The following is a 5874-nucleotide window of genomic DNA, read 5'->3' on the forward strand; positions in this document are numbered from 1 at the left end:
TGACCTGTTCCTTTTGTGCGTACATAACAGCAGTATGTATGCACAGAAAATTACACAATTCTGTAAATGAGGGAAATTTTAGTATTTGATATACTTCAATATTGTAAATTATTGAATTTTGTTAAACCAAATGAGTTCTCCTTTAAACTGTTAATGCTAAAATTAAAAACAGACTGGGGAGCAGTGAAGCAGATGCTAGATAGGGAAGACTGCACACCCTATCTAGGTCTATGTTTTCAGCTAACTTTCTCATAAATACTGGAAGGCAAATGCCATATTCCTCTTCTTTTGTTAAGATTCCAGAGGAGGGAATTGAAAACACCCAGGTTTGATGGTTGTTCATAATGAGAATTGCAGATGGATGATTTGTGCAGAAAGCTTGCCACTAAGTGTCCTGACATATCATTTTAAAAAACCAAAACCAAACAAAAAAACCCAAACAACTGTTTGCCTCTATTTTTTGGGTGGGGTGTGTGTGTTAAATCATTTTATTTCTTTACCACTTGGATTTAAAAGTTTAAGGATTATTTAGTTAATTCTAACTCTTCATGAAATATACATTTAAACATGTTTTAATATGTGGATACAAAGACAGGCCTTTAACAGTCTGACTGTTGATACCCGGTATAAAAAAGAAGCTATACAGAACAAGCAAATAAAGGCTTATCTCCTTATTTTAGGTTTTGGTTTTAGGCAGTGAGAGAGAACATGATAAAGTAGTTTCTTCAAGTATATTGTGGGACTGATTTATTTTTTGTAGTTTTAAGTCTGTCTAATTTTGTTTGGATGTTTGTGGAACTTTTTCAGCAAAGATACCATTGCTCTATACCTCTTCGAATTTGATTTTATTAAGGACATGTTTAGTGTATGAATATGTCTTTACTTTTATAAAGCTGTCTTGTGTCTTCCATGTATCAAATAGAGATGCTTTGATTTAAATCTTGACATGGCAAGTATTCTAAGCTACAGGTGTTGAGTGTTAACCCATTTCTTCACAAGCTGTTACTTCAGACATGTTTGTTAATCCAGCAGCTATTGTAGAACCAGTATTGTGTGTCAATTCATGCTGTAATATCAAAAGCATAAGCCTGAACATGTGTTTTTGATACTGCTTAGCAGGTCAACATTTGCTTCAGGAAAGAAACAAAGCAGATAGCCCAAATTAGGAATGTGAAATTAATTAATTTTGCCTTGTTTACATATCTGTGGTAACTTCGTCCTTGAGTTGTTTTGTGTGTAAAGTTAGAATAGGGGGTTTTGTTTTTTAAATTCTATAAAATACACAGATGCATCAGGATATTTCACTTTTAATTATTAATCTGTTCGTCTGAATCTACAAAAATTATCTGGAATCTAGCATACTACTACTGCATTCCTATTTACTTCCTTGGAATGCAACACATGCTGCCAAATTCGCTGTAATGAAGAACACTTCAGTATTGTGCCTGTTAGTTTGGAGAAATGATAAATCTATGCAATATATTTTGTTACTTAAAATACAGTGTCCAAAAAGTGGATATATATGTGCTATACCAATAAAATGATAACTACCTACACACCTATTTACATAGCTACAGCATGTAGTATACTGTAAGTGGTATAGCTTTATAGATTCATTTCTAAATTTGAGAAGATTTTGATGTACTAATTGGAGAAAGTACTGCTTCAAACTAATCTTGCTGGATAAATAGGGTAAATCAAGGAAAAAAACTTTTCAGGTAAGCCAGAATAACACATGGAAATTTATCCATTCAGTTCTTTCTACACCAGCAAATATTTACAGGTGCCTTGAGTCTAAGCTATTACAACCCTGACTCTTCTAACTAAACTGAATATATTTTCTTAAATTGTTCTGAAAACGTACAGTGGTGTTCCTTCCAATTGCAAGCGTTCCTGTGTAAGTGCAACACCTAAACAGAACGCCTTCTGTCACAGCAGGCTCTGCAAGACCCTTTATACAGAAAGGCTAGCAATTGTATTTTAATAAGTAGGTGCATATATCTGGCATGATGAGGAACAGCTCTAATGTATCAGTCGGAGGAAGCCTGTATTTTTTGTTACTGTGAATTTATTCAACTATAAAACCATAACTTTGTTTGAAAGCTGGAGCAGCCCATACTGCTGTGTCTTTTGTTAGAAAGAAGAGAGACTGGGGATGGTGTCTGGGCGAAAACTTGAACCTACAATTGTATCCTCAGTATGAGGCTCAGCTTGCGTGTTTATGCTGCTAATAGAGCTGACATATCTCTCATGTGCAACTAAAACTTCTGTATTAGGGAGCAGAAGGTCTGAAGTGTAACATCCAAAAAGTGATAACTTTGCTTCATGCTTCATTTCGCAGTCGTCTCTCCTTGGAACTTCCATAATTGCCTCGTCACTCACTGGATCAAAGGAAAGCTCCCAATTGCCCAGCTCAGATTTTGTCCTGTCGGTTCTTGAAGTCAGAGCAACAAATTTGGACTTTGTCAGTCAATGTAACCTCCTGTTATGGCTGGCTACTAGAAGTTTCTTTCAACACTGTTAAGTGTGTTTGATTCTTATCAAGTAAGATTTCAGGAATAGGAAGAGGACACACCTTGGAATCCAGTTTGACAATACGGGGGAGAACAAGTCTAATAATTGTATTTGAAGTGTGGATGATAAGTAGCAAATATTTGGCAGTGACAAGAGTATCTCATTGTACTGGTCAGGGTGTATTAAATACCTGGTCACACCTGAATCTTTCAAAAGTAAAATTCACAGTATGGTTTGTAAATTACCTAATTTCCTGTTTGCAGAAAATTTGACATTTATCAATGCATCGATTACTGTAACACCAGAGACTCTACTGTGGTTTTTTTTTAAATTCAAACAGCTGACATTTTCATATGTTTGTTTCTGACTAATGTAAATTGACACTTGGAGTTCAGAGATAACCTTATTTGAATAAAGATGCATATTTTTAGTAAGCTTTTTTCTTTCAATTTGATACATGTCCATGAAATCCAAGCAAGTATATTTGAAGCATTCTTTACCCTCTGTTGTTCAGAGAGTTTGAACGCTTTGAGATCTGGGTTCAGTCCTACCTGATACTGGACAGTTAACGGCATTCAGAGGCTGAGGCTCTGGCTGTACCGAAGAGACAGTTACTGCATTGGTTAGAAAGATATGTTGAATCCAGCCTCTGGTCATTTCGTGCGAGGAGATTATGTCTTGCATTAGCAAGAGGGACTCTAACCTAAAATTAAGAGATTTGCTTAAAAGCTTGTGTTAAGAGTATCAGACTTGCCTTGAGTATCAGACACTGGGTGTCAAATGTAAAGTAGTATGTCAACTTCTAAGTCTCTTAACAGCAAATCGAGTTGCTTGCTGGTTGCTTGCAGTATACAAAGTACTTCATTTTTCTGGGCTGAAGATTGCCTATATCTCTGAAGTTTGTCTTCAGATTCCCTGGGCTGCTGTCACCTGGCTGCCCTGCTCCTGTTTCGTAGAATATCTCAAATTGGAAGGGACCCATAAGGATCACAGAGTCCAACTCCCTGCTCCTCACAGGACTACCTAAAACTAAACCGTAGGACTGACAGCATCATCCAGACGCTCCTTGAACTCTAACAGACTTGGGACTGTGACCACCCTCTTGGTGAAGATCCCTTTCCTAACGTCCGACCTGAACTTCCCCTGACACAGCTTCATTCCATTCCTTTGTGTCCTATCGCTGGTCACCGGAGAGAGGAGATCAGGGCCTCCACCACCCCCCTTGAGGAGGTTGTGGACTGCGATGAGGTCACCCCTTTCATTTCACAAATAGCAAAACAATTTTTTCTATCTGTTCCTTTTTCCCCTCACTCAGTTTATTTGCTATATCTGACCTAATTTCACATCCCTCCAAAACTTTGTCTCTTCAGAGATGTTTTATTTGTCAAACACCTTTCTAACTTGCTGTGTTCTGTGTAGAACAGCCAGCACTCTCAGAGGCTTCAGCTCTGGGAAAAAGCTCATGCCCTCTACCACCAGGCTCTTTTTCAGATAAACTGCGGCTGTTCTACAGCACGCTTGAAGCGCAGTAGAGCTTTATGGTGTGAAAAAGTAACAGCTTCATGCAACGCTTGTTTCACATGCGCATCTCTGCCTGTCCCGCTCTCCGTGCAACAGCTCCCCGGCTCCTTGCCCTGTCTCCTGCCCTTCTTTCTCCCTTTGAATCCGCCACTGACCGGCATCATGTCCCCTCCAGTATGTCAGCCCAGTGCTTGTCGAAGTCCATTATGATCAGATTTAACCTTTTAGTCCAGCAGAAGACCACCCAGATTTTTCTGCTGTTTGTTGGAATAGAACATGCCTACCCAAAACAAGGCAGTCTGTGTTTCCTTGGGTTTTTTGTGTTTTTTTTTTTTTTTTCTTTTTTTACTGTTCTATTCAGTAAACTGTGTGTGGCTGTGGTAACCTCCCATAGGAAGAGTAAGAATTCCTTCACTGACTAATGTTTTCCCCCAGCCCAGCGCAATTTTTCTAACAGGTGGAGGAATCTTTAATTGAATCTATTCAAGCTGAGAAAGCCCTAAAATATTTATTTTTCTCTTTCTGTGCAAGTGATCTGTCCTGGTTCCAGCTGGGATAGAGTTAATTTTTTTTCCAGAAGCCAGTGTGAGGCTGTGTTTTGGAATTGGGGTGAAAATAATGTTGATAATGTGCTGATGTTTTGGGTTGTTGCTAAGTAGTCAAGGACAGTCCAGCTTCTGTGCTGGCCGGCCAGCGAGGAGGCTGGGGGTGCACGGGAAGCTGGAGGGGACATAGCCAGGACAGCTGACCCAGGCTGGCCAGAGGGATATTCCATACCATACGGCGTCGTGCTCGGTATATAAAACTGGGCGGTCATTTGTAGTTATGGTGTGTGTTTTCCCAAGTCCCCGTCTTCCTGCTTCCCTGGGGATGGCTGAACACCTGCCTGCCCATGGGAAGCGGTGAGTGAATTCCTGGTGTTGCTCTGCTTGCGTGCGTGGCTTTTGCTTGACCTATTAAACTGTCTTTATCTCAGCCTACGAGTTTTCTCACTTTTACTCTTCCAATTCTTTTCCCCATCCCACTGCGGGGGGGAGCGAGCAGCTGCCTGGGACTTAGTTGCTGGCTGGGGTTAAACCCCAGCATGATCTAATGTTCTGACTTAGATAAAAGGTGACGTCCTCTTCTAGAGGCTTAAAGCGGGCAGGGAGGGTCTTGGTCCTTTCAAAGAATGCTCAGATACTTCTGAATGATGTGGTTGGAGTTCTCTGCTATGACTGTGTTTGGGGAACATAGTGTCTAGAAAAGGCTGGCAGTTTGGGTGCTTGCCTGCCTATAGCATTTGTGTGCCAGCCTCCCTGAGAGGCTTTTAGATTTTGCTTCTTGCGATTTGCATGGTTTGAGACTCTGAATTCTATCCTGGTGTTGGAGATGCCTGCGTTGTTTGGGTATGAAGCACGGGCTTTTTTCATATTGCCCGGTTCCATCAGATAAAACTGGAACTGGGCCTTTAATTTGGATTTCACTAGAGGGAAAGGACATTGATTTAAAGCAAAGGAAGTGGCAACATGAGTACTTAATTGGCAGCCGTCCCTATGTTTTCAGTAAGCCTGTGATCCCTGTTATAATCACAAAGCAGTAAGTGGTTTGTAAGTTCAATATAGGCAGTAGTTAAATCACCTGCCAGGAACGGGAGTTATTCTGGAGGTACTGGTCCTTGTTGACACCCAAGGTAGGCGCTTAAAACTTGATGCTTCAGGTACTCTGTAATCAATTGGTTCCTTCTCAGAGTGTTTATTCGTTATTTGTATACACAGATTTGTGATAAATGTCTAAACCCACAATGAAGTGAGCAATTCACTAGCTAGCTAGGTAGTGTCTTCCAAAGTTTCGTCACTA

Source organism: Phaethon aethereus (assembly GCF_964289735.1).
Source record: "Phaethon aethereus genome assembly, chromosome: Z".
In the NCBI taxonomy this organism is placed as follows: domain Eukaryota; kingdom Metazoa; phylum Chordata; class Aves; order Phaethontiformes; family Phaethontidae; genus Phaethon; species Phaethon aethereus.